Below are 19,696 nucleotides of genomic sequence, written 5' to 3' on the forward strand. Positions count from 1 at the left end.
TGAAAAAAAACAAACAAACAAACCAGAAGACATAGACTAACTAGCTGGGTAACCATTGGGAATCACTTAATTTCTCTGACCCTTGGTGTCCTTATCTATACAATGAAAATAATAAAACCTGCAGAATCCATATAGCACTTTAAGGTTTACAAAACATTACACATTAATGTATATACACACATATTCACACATATAAACTTACTCACATGTATTATGTATCCATATGTTCAAATACAAAAATATATACATGTGGGTCTACATATTTATATAAACATGCATGTGCATATATGTATATATATATGAACATATGCACATTTTATATATGCATTGTTAATATTATTTAATACTCACAGTAATCCCATAGGGTGGCCTATTATTTTGCCTCCTTTTACAGAGAAAAGTGAGACTAAGAAAAGTTAAGTGATTTACCCAGGGACACACAACTGATAAAGTATCTGACGCAAAATTTAAACTCAGTCTTGTGTTTTTCGTGTTTTCCAATAAGTCTTGTGACTCCAAGTCAGGCACTAGGCTACCTTGAAGTATTTCATCTGAGCTTTATAATACTCAGTAAAGTAGATACTGAAGGCTTTATTATTCTCATTAAATAGAGATCTATACCCTTGGGAACAGAAAAACTAAGTAATTCCCAGTGGTTACACAGTTAATAAGCATCAGAGGCAGGAATCAAAGCCAGATGTCTCTTGAACTCTAAATCTAATGTTCTTCCCACTATACCATGATACTATGAAATGCATTTAATGATAATAATTAATAATAATAGCTAGCATTTATTTAGCCCTTCAAGGTCTGCAAACCCTTGACAAATGTTATCACAACAACCCTGGAAGGTGAGTGCTATTTTTATTCCTATTTTACAAATGAGGAAACTGAGGCAGACAAACGTTAAATGACTTGCCCAGGGTCATACATCTAGTAAGTGTCTAAGACAGAGTTCTAGCCACTCTTCTGCCTAGCTTGCAGCTAATCAGGAAAAGTCCTGGAGACCTTCCTAGAGTCAGAAAGAATTCAAATCCTGCCTTAGAAACTTACTAGGTATGTGATCCAGGGCAGTCACTTAACTTCTGGCTCCCAGTTTTCCCTTTAGCATGATGGGTCTAATAATAACAGCACCTACCTCCTAGGGCATTTAGGAGGATAAAAAGATGTATTTGTAAAATGCCATATAAATACTGGCTATTATTACTGTTGTTACTGTTGTTCACATCTCTCACATTTTGACAACTAAAGATGCAAAATTTACTTCCCAAAAATGTTTTCCCTTCACCATGCCTACTGATAACGAGCATAATAACTTATAGAGCTTTAGTAACTATAGTCATTCAGAGCCCCTGAAAACAGATCACAAAGAAAGAACTCTATTTTGACAGCTGCAGAACTGTGGAGAAACAAAAAACTTTAGTGACAGTCCATTCACACATGGCACTCCTGGATCCTCACTGAACAAACACAGAACAACCTTCAAAGGAGGCTCTGAGCAAACAATATGATTATTTGCTTTTAACTATGGGGAGTGGGGGTGGATTGGAGGGAAGAACCTTTCCCCTAAATAAGAAACCACTGTTTCAACATTATTTTTCAAGGAAAAACAGCGAACTTTACCCAAGCCAAACACTATGCTAGCACCACAGGGATGCGGAAAAGGCTGTCAAATTCATCAAGTCCCCTCCAAGCACCAGACACATAAGCAATCTTTCCACGAAATCCTTTTTTTTTTCCTTGCATGAAAACTCGATTGGATTTTTTCCTTTTTGATGCAAGGTGAGAGTCCTGATGGCGTTTTAGAAAGACTTCTGATGACTATACAAGAAAAAAAAAAAATTTTGTCTAGCTCAGACCTGTGGAGATAAAAAGTCCTTCAAAGACAGTCCTTCTAGCCCTATCTTCTCTCAGTCTAATGGAACTGTACTAAAATCTTAAAGGACTTTTGCCCTGCATCCAATGATAGGATGGGACTGTGATCAAGGTAAACTTTTCAAATTGCACCTTAAAAGTCATAAAAAATAAAAGAGCTCTCCATGTTTCTTTGCCTCAAACTAGCTTCTTCAAGCAAAGTTAAGCTTACTTTTAGCATTGAAGCTGGACAGCCCTTCAAACATCCTTCAAAAATAAAACTCTGCCCACCCAGCATTCCCCCTTATTAGCATGTACCTCTACCTAGTACTTCCCAACTTCTTTGTCCTTCATTCTATAAAAAACCTCTCCTACTCCTTCCTCCTACGTTCTCAGGCTACCTGGATTCCCTTCCCTCCTCATGCCTGCCCCCAATGTCCCCTTTGCCAGCTTTTGTCCTATGGTAAGCAAATTCTTCTATATTCCTTGCCCTGGTTTCAAGTACGCCTCTCTTCACTCACTTGCCCACATGAAATAAAACGTGACCTTCCCCAGACAATGATTCCTCCAAATCCAATCTAGGGGGAACCATTCCGTACACTCAGAAGAAAAGAGGTCAGCAGAATTCTTTCTTTTCCCCATTGACACTTTCAGAACACCCATAATCATTCAAAAACTTCTCCCTTAAAGTTCACAGTCATATAGTATCTTCTTTACAGAGTAAAGTTGTCTCTATCAACTTCTGCCATGCTAGAAATACACTTCTGACCCACATTTTTTGTTACTATCACTTTTCTTGACATTATTTTTGGTGACTCCTAAATCCCTGTTGATGACTTTGACACTCTAGCCTCTCAGGCCCTTCAATATTTTCAACTCTAAATACATGAATCTCCTCTCAACAAAAAGATATCTAACCACCTACCAGCATGACCACACCTTGGGCCCAGATCTGCTTTACCTCCAAAATTTAAAGCTTTTGGCTCCCCCCCCCCCATACACACATCAAACCTGCTAAATCTATTCTTTAACCCCTACCATACTTTCTAATTATTCCACCCTTCCAATTCTCCCAGTCCATCAGTTCTCACTACATATACCCTTCCACCTTGGCTGCATATGCTTATCTCTATAACCCATAAAATATCGACATGCTATTACCCAAGACTTGCCCATCCCCTTAATCTCCCCAGTCCCATGATTCCAATATTGGGTGATCTTCACAGTCTTCTGTTTCTGTTCCTGAAGATGCTAAATATTCCCAGGGAAATTATACTTGCTGAGTAGGCCAAAAATTCATGTTATTTAACTTGAACTGTACCCTCATGGATGCTTGAATACCCTTTCACTCATCTACTGTTAATTCTATATCAAATTTACGTTTCCATATTCCAAACTTTTCTACACTCAAGAACCTATCCAACTAGATTTCCCTCAATCTGAGCAGATTACCAAGAAGACAGAGACCACCTAGCCTAAGGTAACTAACTCCCTACCCCTCCTAAACCTCCACTTTCCTCCCTCTTCTCTCTGCTTTTTTCCTTTTTCTCCTTTCCACCTCAATTCATCGTTATGACTAACGCTTTGTCTCCAACTCAAATAATCTCCAAATCTCTCCACATTCATTCCTTCTTCCCGTCACAAAAACTAAGGTGACCCTCCACCTTTCCAAGGTTAACTCTACCACCTAGACCTCATCAACTATATCTCCTCTACTCTCTCACTCACTACATATTCTCAGTCTCTGTATTTCTCATTTTCTCACTCTTCTGTTGAATCTTATCTTTTTTATCCCCTTAACCCCCTCTCCTTATGCCTACAAACATACTAAGGATGTCCCATGAACCTCTAACAATAAAAATGAAAAGATTTCTCCCTACCCCACTCCTATCACACACATACCTACTACTCTCTCAAGTTACTATTATCTTCTTTTCCGTCCTTCCTTTCACCACAAAATTCTTTCTGAAATCAGTGGGAGTAATCTATAATTTGTCGGAGACAAGGTGACAGAACCTCTATTTAACACACATATTAAAGAAAACAATACCACTAAGTGCTCACCCTCAAATGTTACACCCTCAGCACTAAAGAAGAGCCTTGAACTCTAGTCCAGCAGGCTTGGAATCCAGAACTCAAATAATTGAGTTAAGCCAATACCTGCATACAATTGTCTCCATGTTCACCAACTTCTATTTCAAGTCTGTCAGCAAAATTCATCATTTTCCAGCTTCCTTGCCCAGTCTCAACCAAATAAGCAAATGGACAGAAGACACAGCCTTCTCCAGAAATCTTTGTTAACCCACAGTATATTCTGACATTTGCCAGATATGTAATCAATCAAGTGATATGAGTTTCATCAATCACCAGAAATAGGTGCCTGCCTGTAAACCTGGTTACAAAAAGATTCCAGGCCCTGCTGTCCCTCCTTTAAAGGTCAGCCATTTTTTTATGATAACCAGAATCAACCACTTTTTTGGCCGCCTGACTGGATAGTTCTGAAGATTTTTTTTTTTAAAAAAAAAGGTACATGGATTTTATATATATGTTTTTATATATAAAGTCTTTAGGACTAGAAACCACCTTAGAGGTTACCTCGAATATAATGCCCTTTCACCTCACAGATGAAGAAACAAACCCTAAAATTGATGTTTTTTCCTCATAGCCACCCTTTGAGATGGGTAAAAGGCAAGTATTTTATAGATGAAGAAACTCAAGCTCTACTATGTTGTGACTTGCCCAAAGGTAATGAATGTGGAAGCATGAACCTGAACCAAGGCCTTCAGATTTCAAATCCCATGCTCTTTTCATTAGACCACACTGGTATATGCTTCTGAACTAGGAAGACACTTCTAAAACTGTTAGCCAACATTAAATGGGCAAAGTGAATTACATTATTGATAGGAGAGGCTTTTAGAAAGCATGGACTTGTATTTGTTAGCATTTTCAGGGTCCCAATTTTCCCTTACAGAAAGTACCACACTCACTAGGATTCTTGCAAATAAAATGCTTTGTTGGCCAAGATAGAAACAGCTTTAAAAAATAGAAAATGATAGAAAATTTAAAAAATAGAAAATGATAGATAACAAACTGTATAGACCAGAATATAATATAGTACAGTGGATCTTAAGGTGCCATGGCACTGCCTCAAGGGCCCTGGGCTTGGAATCATTTAGATCAAATTCTGCGTCTTACATTTACTTGCTTTGTGACCTTATGCAAGTAGCTTAACCTTTGTTTCCTTATCTGTAAATTGAGATGGGTGCCTTTAGAGTTGATTACAGCTCTCAAATCTAACCTAAGAGTCTAACTTCTTGGGTGATCTTGGGCAAGGCACCTCCCTGGGCCTCACTTTCCTCTATCTGTAAAGTGAAGAGGTTGGGTTAGCTGACTTCTGAAGTCTAGCTTATAGACGGAATCATATCTTCTTCAATGTGTATCTATGGTGGGGTGTTTTTTTTTTGTGGGGGGGAGGGATTACAAGATATAATACCCGACCAAAATCCTGCTAAGTGATTACATAAGTGTAAATCCCAATATTTGTCCTTTTTAGTTACTCTCTACTTTATAGAAGTATAACATTTTACCACTTACATAACCTTTCCTATGCCATTATCTCCAATTATCTCCACAACCATCCAGTGAGGGCAGTGGGAACGCGTGAGTGCAATTATCACCATTTAACAGATGTAACTTTAACCGAGCACAATCCCTCTTACAGTATCTAGCTAGGATCCCTGAGAAATATTACTACTGGTCTAGAATAGCCCAGAAATCCTCCCTCAATGAGGCCAGTTTGACAGAAATGTAGAAATAGCACATCAGCATAACTCCTATTTACACGATGGAGTAACTGCCAGGGAATATCCATATAAAATGTGGAGAAATGTCACCAATTCCACTAAACTTACAAAATGCAAAATAGGACAGACAAGTGAGTAAACATGGCTGACTCAAGGTTTATCTTCACTCAAGGTTCCTACTTGAGGAGAATTAGCACTATCGATGTTGAAAAGCACTTGGATTCATGAACTAACTAAATTTAGTCAGCAACATTCTGTCACCAGGATTTACCGTCCCTCTGCATAAGGTAAGAGTCCAAAAGACCACAGATAAGACTTTTCCATCTCAAGCAGAGCTCCTTGGAGGTTTCAGCTTAGGGGGAAAAATTATTATTTTTCTTACCTCTGACAAAGGGCAAGGTAACTTGACATGTCATTTTTTAAAGCACTGTCACACTGGGTCTTGAAAGGCCACACAACTAACACATTTAAAAGGACTCTGAAAATTGATCAAGCATCTATCTGGCCAAATCTCAATTTCATGAATACACTAGACTAAGAATGAAAACACTTTGTTCAGGCTCTAACCTCAGTCTCATTATTTACCCTGAGAAGTGATATTGCAGAATACTACCAGGAAAACTTCTGTCCACTATGATGGGTCTTTCTATCCTCCAAATTCCTGTTAAATGTGATAATGCTTCAGCCACCTTCTCCCTCTGTGTCTGTGGACTCCTTCTGAGTTTTTCCCAGATCCTTTAAGGCCCAGATATGACATTCTCCATTCTCAAGACTTCACCATCAGACCACCCTACCTCCCAGTCCAGCCCTTTTTAGTTCCTTTTCATATATTGTTTTCTTCTTTTAGAATGTAATCTACTTGAAGGCAGGAGATGTTTTTCTTTTTGCCTTGTATCTCAAATGATTAGAATAGTGTCTTGAACATATTAAGTGCTAAATAAATGCTTGACTTAAGTCAAGTATCACCCATTTGGCACTTACCACCTCATATTTGTACATTACTTTAGTACATGTCTTCATGGTTTACTATAAAGCAATAGACCAATGTTTACGGTTAAGTTTGTGGAGTCTAATCATTGCTTAATAGTCACTTTTTTTTCTGATTTTAACTCTCTAACTAAAGTGTAAGCTTCTTGAGGGCAGGGTCTTTCGATCCAGAACTGCTGTTATTGTTTTTGTTAATTCATTTCAGTCTCTCCCTGATTCCATTTGGGGTTTTCCTTGGTAAGTGGTTTGCCATTTTTTTCCCCTTCAGTTCATTTTACAGATGAGGAACTGAGGTAAACAGTTAAGTGACTTGACCAGGGTCACACAGCTAGTAAGCGTCCAAGGCTGATTTGAACTCAGGTCCTCCTGACTCCAGGTTTAGAACTCTATCCACTATGCCACCAAGCTGCCCTTATCCAGCATAGTATCTAGTATATTACCTCTCATAAAGTTCTTCAATAAAAATGAGTTGTTTGACTAATAGGATTCTAAATTCTCCATCCGACATAGAGAGGGACAGCAGACGTTTTATAAAAAGCTAAGATTAGGTGTCCATAAATCTACTCACTGTCAAAGATTCTTGTCTGTTCCTACCTAATACATTCGACCAAGAAAAAAAAAAAAGAATGAAGCTGCTATATATGAATTGTACATATATCAGCGCAGGACTGGACTATGGTAGGAGAAGTAAATCTGTGGTCTTAGTCTGTCACAGAATTATTGTAAATTATTGTAAAAAAGGCAAATTTCCTGCCTGTGGGGACTATTAAACAGTGAAATGTTACTGGTTGAGAGTGTACCATCTCCTCCAGAGGCCTTCAAAAGAAACCAGTGAGAATGCCTTAAATTCTGAACTTCCTGAAGGACCCTAGGACTCAGTTAAGGTCTATTGTAATTAAAATCTAAAAGGAGACAGCCTTTCTTGCTTATCAACTAAATCAGAATGAGCATGCCAAATACGTGAGGTTCCATAGGAAAGGGATTTGATCTTCATAAATCATGACAAACATGGTAGGAATCATCTGTTTAAATGGGGATCAAATCTTGGCCTGGTCTACTTCTCCAAAGACACACCTCTTAAAAGTCAGGTGTTATTTATAATCTGGGATGAAATGAAGATGCAGGTGAAGGGTGGCACACCTGTCTTACTCAGTCTTTTGACCTTTAAACAATATCAAACTCATCTCATTAAGATGCCATCCATTCATCAAGAAGGAGAGGGGGCTAACTAACCAAACATTATATGGGGGTTGCTAAAACAGTAATTTTCTGAACAGTATCTTGATAACCTGCAATAGTTATCTACTGAAGCTTCCAAAAGTGCCCAAGTCACTAAAACAGAAGTCCACACAAGCAAACTACGGATCAATCTGGATGAACTTTGCTTTACACAACAAGCTTGTTCCTGAAAAGTTGAGTGTAAACATGAACTTGAGTAAATAGAATCTTATTTTTAAATAGCCTTTGGGGGAATCTTGCTATTTAAAGGAACACTTTAGTGATTCCTTTTTGAATAACCCTTTAAAAAAAAAAAAACCACTGGCCACTAAGGTATCTGCTTGGTAAAGCCAGATTTCCTTAAGGAAGCACATGCCAGTGTCAACATTTATAAGAGTTCCAAGCTTAATAACACCTTGAGCTACTGAGAAAGGCATTTGAATTCATGCTGCCATCCACTGGTGAAATGTTTTTTTGAGAAAATAAGTTCTATGTATTTGTCAAAAAAAAAAAAAAAATGGACAGGTTTCTAATCTTCCTAGGAGGAGTAAAACGAATACAAGGCACTTACCAAAGGAATGTTTCATAGAGATTCACCTGAGGCAAATAAATCTCTTGCTCACCTAGTCCTAAGAGCCAGGTTTTTCCCATTATTTTTTTTTCCTATATCTCTCCCTTCCAGCCCTCTCTAGTAACAACCAATCCTGTTGGTCTTACCTTAAATTTAGGACAGGACTACGAGCTGGTACTGTACCCATCCCTAATCACTGCCTTCTGAATATCCCAAAAGCCAGAGGAACTCAGAATCCAAACAAATTAAAGGAAACCCAGTGAAGGAGTACTGTTTTAAGAAAACCCAATGAAGGGGTACTGGTTCTACTGAAAGAGGACTTTGCCATTTACAACCAAATCACTTCATGTCTGGGCCTCAGTCTCCTTATCTGTAAAATGAGGGAGCAGGAATGAACGCTAAGATCCTTTCCAGCAGGCCCCTTTGGCTTTGCATAATTTCTTAGTGAAGAACATAGACTAAGTCTGCTGACTTTTCCTGTCGGATATCATATGGATGGATCTCCCAGGTTTTGCACGTAAAGCCCACACCACAATATAAGGGAGGAGGTGAAGGAAATAAGGCCCAAAGGGATGTTTTCTTGCAGTGAGTGGAAGAAGATGCTCTCATCCTTCTTGCCCTTAAATTCTCAGTGAGAAACAGTGGTTTCCACCCAGGAGAGTCATGACCACAAATCAAAAAGCAAAGCAGAGACTGGTGCCATTTTTTCCCCATTTTACAGATAGTGAAACCAAGGCAGTGAGAAATTAAAACAGTTTGCTTAAAGCAACCAAGCAAAGCACTGGTGGAACCAAGAAAAAAACAAACAAATATTGATTCTTGTCTGTACAGAAAATAAATTCAATTAAAGAAAGGTAATAGAGTCAAATTTAGAATGACTACCCAGACTCACAGATTATTCACATTGGTGCTGTAATCCACCATTACTCTAGCATGATAAATGTGTATTGAATTGAAATTAAATATCTCCTTCTGCCTTAACTGAACCATCTCTTTGGCTATACGTTAGTTTTTTTTTTCAGGACAAATTTTTAATCTTGAATTATAGCATTCAGTAGATGGCTGCTGCCAAAAAAGTAAGAGTTCAATAAATATCACTCTTGGTCCTCATTTTGGGGGAAATCAATGCAAGCTATTTAGAGCAGATATAGTTTTAGGTGGAACTGAACTCTCAGTGGGTGGTTTTAGGCTTCATGAGAAACACTAGTATAACCTTTTGACAAATCTATGTTTTCTAACAGTATGATCCTAACAATTAATTATTTTTACTTATTCAGAGTAGCCTGCTCAGCTCAGGTCCTAGCTAATGAAATATGAATTTAAGGGAAGTGTCATTCTAATAGGTCACCTTATACAGAATTCCGCTGGGGAAAAACAAGTTAGTGTAATACCACTGTTTTCCTAAAATGTGTTAACTTTGAGTTTTTTCCCTATTGTATTTGTTCAAATGAAAAAGGTACAGAAAATTGAAAGACTTCAAAATAAGTCACATCAAATCTTTTCTTTCAGAATTTCTATAACTAAGACTTCAGCTTAAGAAATGTTGCTGATTTATGGGCACACAAAAGCAAGAATGAATTGGTGACTAGATTTACACATACAAATTGTATTTTTTAAAATTTTTAATTAATTCATTTCAGTGGAAAATATCTCATAACAAAAATGCATTAATAAAAATACAAAAGCATGGAATTTCAGGGTACAACCTTTTTGGAGGAGCACAGCTGTCTTAAGAAACGGAAATGAAACAACTTGTTTTTAAAGCAGATGGGAGGATAATTGTTTGTTCCAATAAAAATACTTTGGACTCAGCATCTTAAGCAAAAAATTCCCAATCTTGATCATAAATCTATCTAGACCTAACTCAGGTTATTTCCCATATAAATTTCTTTAGTTACTTATTCTTTTTCCATAAGCATCACATCATACTACTTTTAGAATTAAAACAAAAAATCTCAATTGCATAAGAAAAAAATTCTAACTTAAGACTCCCTTCCTAGTTGTTTGGCTTCCCCATAGTTCATTTCCAGATTGATAAAGGATAGTATTTCAAAACTTTTTCTATTTCAGTAAGTGTGTCAGATGCTTATTCACAAAGTTTCAGTAAAAATCAGAGGCTGAGGGGCGATATGCTGTTTTGGTGGCTTGAGTTACACCAACAGTTACCAATTCAATTTAGCCACTGAACATTCTGGGACTTGAAATAAACAAATGCCCCAAAGTACTGCTGGCCCAATGGGGAAATGAGCTCCCCCTGAAATGAAAGGGATTGGGGAAAAAGTCTGGAGCAAAATGATGGACCAATTTTCAACTAAAAAATAACTGTACACAAATATTTTCGATACATATGTAATATATCAGAGGGGAAAAGAGTGCTGGCACTGAAACTTTCTAACAGAATCTCAGTTCGTTAAGAATGACGAAGATGAAGATGATAACCGGCATATATGCAGGATTTTAAGGTTAACACTGCACTTTGCTCATATTCCTCACTCCAAGTCATTCTATTCACTATGCTCTGCCTCACTTAAATTCAATTCACACAGAAGTCAAGACATCACCCTTGTGATATCATTGGTCCTCTTCAAGAATGAAGGACTAACAATAACCACAACAACAATAAAAAAAAAAAAAGCTATGCTAAACTGAGAACATGGTTAATGGAATATCAGTGTTCTCATAGCATGGAGATTAAAAGGCACCAGAAAAACTACTTGGAAGAAGTTTTTCATCGTCTGACTCTATGTCTAGAATTGTTTTTGTCCCTTACTTGTGATTTTATGGTTTATGGAGCTCCCTGTGACGAAACTCCTGTACTGATGATGCAAAGCTGAAATTGTCTTAATTCATAGTCTTACAAAGCAGTCAGTAAGCACAGAAAGGTTGAATGATTGGCTCAGTCATCTAACCAGTACATGTCAAAGGTGGAACTTGAACCCAGATCTTCCTAATGGAAGCCAGCTGTCCCTGTATTGTATGACCTTGCCTCCAATGTTATAGCTATATTTCCCTATAATATATCCAGGTTCTTTAGCTACATATGTAACTTCAATAGAAAACCCTAAAAATACCTTACTTTGTCTCTCATGAATTCAATTAGCAAAACATTTACAGTTTTAATTAAGCTTTTTAATCCCTCCTGAAATTGAGATGAAATATGTGTTGAGTGTTGGTACCCTTTCTAACTTCTTAGGGCATTTTGTAAGAAAAGCTGTATCAGGAGTTTTCCATCCTACATCTTTTGCCTAAGACTCCATCTTTGAAATAATCCCATGTTTTCTTGTAATAAGAAGTGCCAGAAATGAAAAGAAAGAGAAAAAGGAGAAGAATCCTGGACGTATCTTGTTCTTTTATAACTTGGAAATCACATCTTTAACAAAACTAAAATAACAGAGAAAGACATAAAACCAATAGGTCAACAATATAATTTAAGGAAAGGCATTTCAGTAATCTCATTGTATCATGACCAATAAAAAAAATCCACTGAAGAGGAGGCAAACTATCCATTCTTTTCTTTTGTCAATCAGTTTAATAAATGATTGCTGATATGATATATATAATAAATGGATATTGACATGATATGATAAAGCTCAGACATGATGTGAACCCAAGATACTCATAGGAAATGAGCTTAAAATAACAGTACAGTCTTAATTTTAATCCAAGAAAAAGTTGGGAAATTTAGAGTTGAGTAAACTTTACCCTTTGTTAAGTGTTGCAATCCCTAAATAAAATTCCCAGTAAACCGAACAGGAATTTGTCAGGCCTAATGGTGATGATAGTAGGTGAATTAATAATATATCATCTGAAGATCTGGACTGGGCCACAGCAGATAAGCTCATTGAATTCAATGGTCACTCATTGGAATGTTGTTCTTTTCTTCAAATTAATTCATATCCACTTCACTGTAATTACTAGGGATATTGAAAAAAGTCATACCTACTTCACTGTAATAACTTTTGCTTTGTATGTATAATATGCAGGGAATAGGAGAGGTAGATAAATGTCATTAAAGTATTGAAAGGAAATTACTGTCAAAAAGGATGGTAAATTCTCCATTTCTACAGAGGCATGAATTAACATTCTGTGTCCTCTCCGATGTTAGATGCATTAAAATGAAAGTTTAAAAACATCTTTTTATCTGACAGATGGAAGCCACAGCCTAAAGAGACTATCAGTTTCGAACTACCTCTTATTATTTAATACCTCTAAACAAAAATCTGCCATAGTATGAAAAAGTCATTAGATAATTATTTGGTTATTACAAGATACTCAGGAGGATCAAAATTATAAGGCAAATTAAAATCCTAGACCAAGAAACAAATATAATACTAAGAAAAAACTAGGGGGAAAAAACCTTTTAAAACCAAAAAATTCTAGCTCCCCCCAACATGATATAACTGCAAAATATGAGGGGGAAAAAAACCTGACTTGGGGTTTCATTTCACTCCATTTAAATAATGCATGTATAATGAGTTCCTAATGTATTGGAAAATCAGAGAACTCAAAGAACATTAATAACCTCTCTACCAATCCTGGAAGATGTGATAGTGTCAACTCAAGACACTGTACAGATGTTTACTGAAACAAAATATGAGCCTGACCTGTTACGTATATGACTGAGACTTAAAACTAAAATGGTTAGAAATCCCCATACTCTTTGAAGGTCACAAGTTCATTGGAGAAAAATTGAGTTCACAGCAAGCTTTATCATTCTTTAATGAAAAGTAGCCCTTATCCTTGGAAGGAAGGCTTATTCATACCCAATAAGCTGTCCCTAGAACTTGTGTCCCATTAGTTCATCTTAACATATTCTCCCTTTCACAAAAAAATGGTTATGACCTTTGCTTTCAAGTTAATTCTACTTCGGGGTGTGTGTGAGTGAAAGACCTTCAAAAATATTTTATTTGTGCACTGACTTGATACTCTTGACTCTTAGAGCTGGGACTGACTGCAACCACTTATTTCACAGAAGAGGAAACTGAGACTCAGAGAAAAAGTGACTTGCCCAAAGTCACACAAGTACTAAGAGGCCGGATTCAAACCCAGTTCTTCTGATTCTTAAATTCAGTGTTCTTTCCACTATTCCCAAAATGATACTGCTTTTAATGAGAGCAAAGGAAAAGCTCAGCTGAGAAGGGGGGAAAGCATTACAGTATCATTTTTAGTCAAAGATTTTCAGGACTTCACACTTTCACTGATTTGGGAGGGTCTGAGAGAGAAGTTTCTCCAGTGGGTTTTCTAACAATAAAAACAGAAAAATATCCTTATTTAAAGTGAGTATTGGAAAATTATATTAAAATGAGGCACATCAAACAAGCAAGACAGCTTTGAATGTTACACGTTGAATTATTATAGGTTGCCAAAGTAGATATAATGTTGGATAGAGTAAGGTAGGTCTGAGTTTGAATTCAGAGCCAGCCATTCTATAAAATGAGTATTAATAACAGCACCTAATTCGCCCGAATATGGTGAGGATCAAATATATGTAAAGCATTTTGCAAACCTTAAAGCACTATGTAAATGCTAATTTTTATCAGTATTAAAAGCAAACTGTATATACATAAAAGATTTGAAGTTTCAGGTACAAGCCTTTCTATTCTACTATGGATGTGTAAATACCCTTTATTTGGGATCTGTTAATTTCAGCAAGAAAAAATAAATTTTAAATGAGTTAAGTACCTTTTTTTTTCTTTTGCATTTTCATTTAAATTGGTCCACACAATGGAAATCGCCCAATTTGCATGGTAAAAAAGTTGCTCTGTTTTGTTTTGTTGGGAATCTGGGGTGGTGCGAAAAAGCAATTAGAGCTGTGATTTCATTGGGTTCCATCTTAATAATTAATGCATTGTGAGGTGCTAAAGTTATGCGTATAATTATTTTGTTTGCTGGTCAAGACCCAAATTTCCATAGGGTGTCACAAGAATAAAACAATGAGTCTCAGGTCTGTACTCACTTTTCGAAGTATCCTTCAAAAGTATCACTTGCCTTCTAAAATCTGATTACCTCAATACTGAAAATAGACCAGTAACCCAGTGCCTGGTTACTATTGTCCTGAGTCTGTTTCATTTCTTCTAAGTCCCCAAAGGAGGGAGTCAAAAGACAATGAAAGCGCCTTGAGCTATGTACTTCCACCACCCGGAAACCTCCAAGACCTAGCCAAGGATTATAGGCGGCAGAGAAACAAACATGAATATCAACAGAAAGGGGCTTTCTATAGAGTTTCCTCCTAGTCTGCGCCAGCACAGCTTTCCGACCCATGGCTGACTCAGTCTAGATCAGAAAGGAAACAATGAACTTCTCATCTATAGCCCAGACCGGCTGTCTGCCCTAATAGTCAAGCTCTTTCTAAGAGACTGTCTGTCCTAGTGGTACTTAGATGAGACTCCTTCAAGCTCCCCATCACCCACCCACCACTCCAGATGGAACCCTGCTACGAAGAGCCCGAGATTCTTTAGCCCAAGAGGAGGAGGAGAGAAACAAGGAGAGGAAGTAAAGGGGAGGGGAGAAAAGGCTTGGGGGGCGGGGGGTGCTGCTGCGCGCCCCCGCCCTCCCCACGCTATGTGGCAGAGCTCGGTGTTCTGCGCAGCCGGCCGGGGTTACTCTCGGTCATTCTAGCTACGCCGCCGTCTCCACACACAAGCAACGGAGACACGCAGCAAAGCATGAAAACACCAAAATTGGGGGGGGGGGGGGAGGGGGAGGACTGGAGTCAAGGAGGGAAGATAGAAGTGCAACATAGATTACATTAATCCACCATTTCCCCCAACCCTCTTCTTTGCTGCACCTCTTCTTTTGAAAACAAAAATGTTCACCAGGTGAGACCTATTAGATCCACACGAACGTCCACTAGAAATTATCAGAACTATCCTCAAAATTGGGGGGGAGGGGGGAGGGAGAAAAAGAGAATAATCAACGCCATGAGAGGAGTTAAACTGTGTAAGGATGTTCCGTGTTAAAAAGATAAACGATAAATGCTTTATTAATAACAAGTGATCAGCAAGAATACATCCCGATGCCTTCTTGTTGGTTACCCAGAAAAAGGAACTGAAGGAACCGTCTCCCAGCTAAAAAAGCGCACGAAGCAGAAGACCAAAACAGGGGTTCTGGAAGTGTCAGGTATCCCTTAACAAAGCAAAGAGCTCCTGCTGCACCAGGCATTGCTCTTCCTCCCTTCAGTCCACAAAAACTCTGAATTCCGCTACGGTAGGTCCCTCCCCAAAAGTGGTTCGCGTTCTCCCCTTCAATGCCCTTCTCCTCCCACCCCACCTTCCCCGGACTCAGCCTCGCCGTCAGCAGGATGGACAAAGAAAGGGGCCCCGTACCATTAGTCCCCACGGATCCCAAGGGATGCTCGACTTTCAGGAGGAGACGAGCCTCCCCACTTACTCCGGAGAACAGAGCAATGACGAAATGGAGAAGGGGGTGTTTTCAAGCGCCCAAAACACGGCTACGGGGCTGGGTATAAACCTTGCCCAGAGGGGAGACATGGCAGGCAGATGTGGGGGTCCCCCCACCCAATCACAGAATCACAGAAATCAGACTTTTACTCTACTTCCTACCTCCTCCTCCTCCCAAAAAAGGATGGGACCCCCCCACACACACACACACAACAAAAAGCAAAATCTGAAGTTGTTGGAGACGCTCTTACCTGCTTTCCACTTTTTGTTTCTGTGACTCTCTCCCCCGCCCCTTTGGAAATACTTGTGGAAAACAAAACAAAACAAAAAATTTAAAAATAAAAAAGAGAGAGCCAAGAAATGGGATCTCGCCCAAGACACCCTTTAAGGTGCCCCCTCCCCTGCCTTTGCCAGTCCCTGCCTTGGCTTTCCTGTGAGCACCAATGGGCTCCTCCTGCTCTCCCTAGCATACGGTCCTCAGTCCCTCTCTCCCAGAATTAAGGGTTTTTAGCCTGGACTAGTTCCTTTTATAGATTCGGCTGCGCTGAACAGCGGGGTTATTATCGGTCAAACTCTGTTCTCTTTCTCTTCCCCACCCCCTACTTCCCGGCTCTCTGTTTATGTAGTTCAGTCACTCACCGAAAGCACGTGGAGGAGCGACACGCCCCTTAAAAGGGCGACGGGCAGAGCCCCCTCCCCCCGCCCCTCTCCCTCGCTGCTGAGTGGCAGATGGGATGAACTGAGGCAGATCACCAAGGGTGAGTCCGGCCAGGATCATTCCAAGGATCAAAACCCTCGCTAGAAAGTGGCCTGTGCTTTGTTCCCGCGTCTGCATTACAGGCAACCCGATGTTTCAAATATTCCTCTCAAGCTCCAAAGTATCTTTAAAGAAAAACAAAAAACTTAGGAGTAGAGGAGAGAAGCAAGGAAGAAGCCCGCTTTCTCCTCTTCTTCTGGGGGGGCTTGAGTGGGAGCAAACCACTTGATAAGGTCCCTTCTGCTCTCCCTTTTTTATCCTCAGTTTCGTTTCTTTAGCTTGGTGACGGAAGCCAGAGACTGGGATTGAGGGTGGAGGGCCCTTTCTCTTGTTTTCTCAAACCTTAACAACTTGAGCAGGAGGAGCTCAATTACGTCAAGGGCTCAATTAAAGACTTTCTCCTCCCCCTTCAGCCCCTTCCTCGATCCCCACCCCTTTTCTCTGAGTGTGATACCGCGTCAGAGATTCTCCTTAGATTGCTAGTGCAAGTGAGGAGGACCCTTACTCTGTCTTCTCCCCCTCCCCCAACAAGCAAACATGGACCTCCCCCATGTGGGGGACAGGGGAGAAGGGTGTGTGAGGTGTGAGTTCTATGTCGGGATAACGAGAACATCACGGTTCACAGCTGCTGGAGAGACCGCCCACTTGGGGCCAGTGTCCAGTTTAGAAAATAATCTTTATTCTCAGTCCACAATGGAAAATAAAACATATTGTCAACATGCTCTTTTTGCGTTGTATAGATGATTCATAGAGAACCAATCCCTAGGCTTGGTAATTACATTATAACTCTGCCCAGCCAAACCCTCGGTCTGGAGATCTGAGTTCTAGTCCTATATATGCATTTGCTTTAACTCTGTGACCCCGGGCAAATTTCTTAGGAGTTTTTTGCCTCATTTTCTTCATCTGTAAAGGTAGCTAATAATATCTATCCCCTACTTGCCTCACAGGCATGTTATGAAGATGAATAAAATATTTGTTGAAACACTTTGAGCCTCTCAGAAGAAAGGCTCTATAAACATAGAAGGTATTATTATATGGTTGTCGGTGTTATTTTAGGTCACAGCCACGGCCCATAAAGCAGTGTTGCTCTGATAGGATGTTTTCCCACACATTGCATTTAAAAAACCTAAAGCCAACAAAAACTTATGAAGAAGTTTTGCTACAGCTGAGCGGGCAGAGCCGGGCTAGTTTTATGAGTAAACAGAGTTGGCCCCTTCTTGCCTGGAAGAGTGCTGGCATGAAACGATGGTAGCGATCATTTCAGTGGAGGAAACTGAGGCAGTGTGCAAATCACCCTGGTTTCAGAGTCAGGTGACCAGGGTTACATCCAGGCTCCAATATACATAAGCTGTGTGACCTTTATATGTTATTTAACCTCTCTGAGCCAGTTTCCTCATCTGTGAAATTACCTACTTCACAGGACTTACGTCCTTAGCTTCCTTCTTTCTGGGCTTCTTTCCTTCTGTCTCTAGACATGCTCCCATCGGCTCATCCTAAAAACCCTACTGACTCATCAAGCAGTCACATATCTCCCTTGTCATTTCATTGCCAAACTTCTGGGCAATGTTGACTAGACTTAGGAGTCCATTTTCTCACCACTCATCTCTTGGAAATACAGTTTCTATTCCCACTGCTCTACAGAAACTTCTTTTCTCAAAGTTACTAATGACAGTTTTCTCAATGAGAGGGGGAGAGAGGGAGAAAGAGAATTTGGAAATCAAAATTTTTTAAAATGAATGTTAACTCATTTTACAAATGACATGTTCTTGCATGTAATTGGATATATATGTATATGTATATAAATTGTGTATATATATGTATATAAGTTTTATATATACATATATATGTATATTTTGCTAATGTTATCAGGGGCAACCAGGTGGTACAGTGGATAGAGCATAGGCCCAGAAGTCAGGATGTCCTGAGTTCAAATTTGGCCACAGACACCTAGTTATGTGACCCTGGGCAAGTCACTTAACCCCAATTCCCTCCCAAAAAAGTTACTAATGACCTATTAATTGTTGGATCTACTGTCTTCATCTGAGTCCTCATCCTCTTTGACCTTTCTTCTGAGGATGATACTGTTGACTCTTCGTCTTCTCTTTTTCCTTGGCTCCCATGTTATTGTTCTCTTCTCTTCTCCCACTTCCCTGATGGTTATTCCTTCTCAGTCTCTTTAATAAAATCAGAGGCCTATAGATTTAGAGCTTTAAGGACCCTTAGAAGTGATCTAGTCCAATTCCTCATTTCACAAAGGAGGAAACTGAGGCCCACAGATGTTAAGTGACTTGCCCAAGGTCACACAACATTACTGGCACCTTTTCCTCCTCTGATCCCCTAAATACAAGCATTCTCCAAAACCCTGGGCATCTTTCCATTCACTTTCATCCTTGGCAATCTCATCCAGTCTCATGGCTTCAATTATCACCTTTATGCAGATGACTTTCAAATCTATATCTCCACCCCAAACTTCTGTCATGACTTCCAGTTCCAAATTACCACTTGCTGATAGCCCCTCTTGAATATATTTCTTACACCTCAACTTGTCTAAAACTGAATTAGGCAGTCAGGTGGTGCAGCAGATAGAGTGTTGGAGTAAGAATTGTAATCAAGAAGACCTGAATTCAAATCCTGCCTCATACATTACTTAGTAATGTGACTCTAAGCAAGTCACCTTAACCTCATTCAGCCTAGGTTTCTTCATCTCTAAAATGAGGACAAATAATAGCATTTTCTTCACAAGGTTGTGGAGCTCAAATCAAATAATATGTAAAGCACTTTACAACACTATGTAAATGCCAGTTATTATTACAATTCCTCCGCAAAATGCCTGTCCCTCCTCCCAATATTTCCATTCTTATTGATGGCCCTGTGATCCTTCAGGTCACTCATGCCCAAAACCTCAGGGCCAGGTTTGACTCTTTCTTCTCCCTCATTCCCTGCATGCACGCATCTGCCAAATTCTTTTGATTCCATTCCCACAATATCTTTTATCCATCCCCTCCTTTACACTCTAAGTGCCACCCACTCCAGTTCAGGCACTCACCATCTATTGTCTCCCTGCTTGTCTCCTTGCTTCTAAGCCTTTATTTCTTCAATCTGTCTT

General features: G+C 39.3%; 1 protein-coding gene across 1 annotated transcript in view; it reads right to left on the reverse strand.

Annotated features, from left to right (window-relative positions):
• ABCA1 (ATP binding cassette subfamily A member 1) overlaps positions 1–16,331 on the reverse strand; it is a 161,060-nt gene extending 144,729 nt beyond the window's left edge. Inside the window, exon 1 of the mRNA XM_027859777.1 lies at positions 16,085–16,331. The gene's annotated coding sequence lies outside the window, so the exon portion shown is untranslated. The remainder of the gene's footprint in view (positions 1–16,084) is intronic.
• Between the last annotated feature and the right edge of the window lie 3,365 nt (positions 16,332–19,696).

This window comes from Vombatus ursinus, unplaced genomic scaffold, assembly GCF_900497805.2.
Source record: "Vombatus ursinus unplaced genomic scaffold, bare-nosed wombat genome assembly UNPS02014171.1, whole genome shotgun sequence".
NCBI classification, from domain to species: domain Eukaryota; kingdom Metazoa; phylum Chordata; class Mammalia; order Diprotodontia; family Vombatidae; genus Vombatus; species Vombatus ursinus.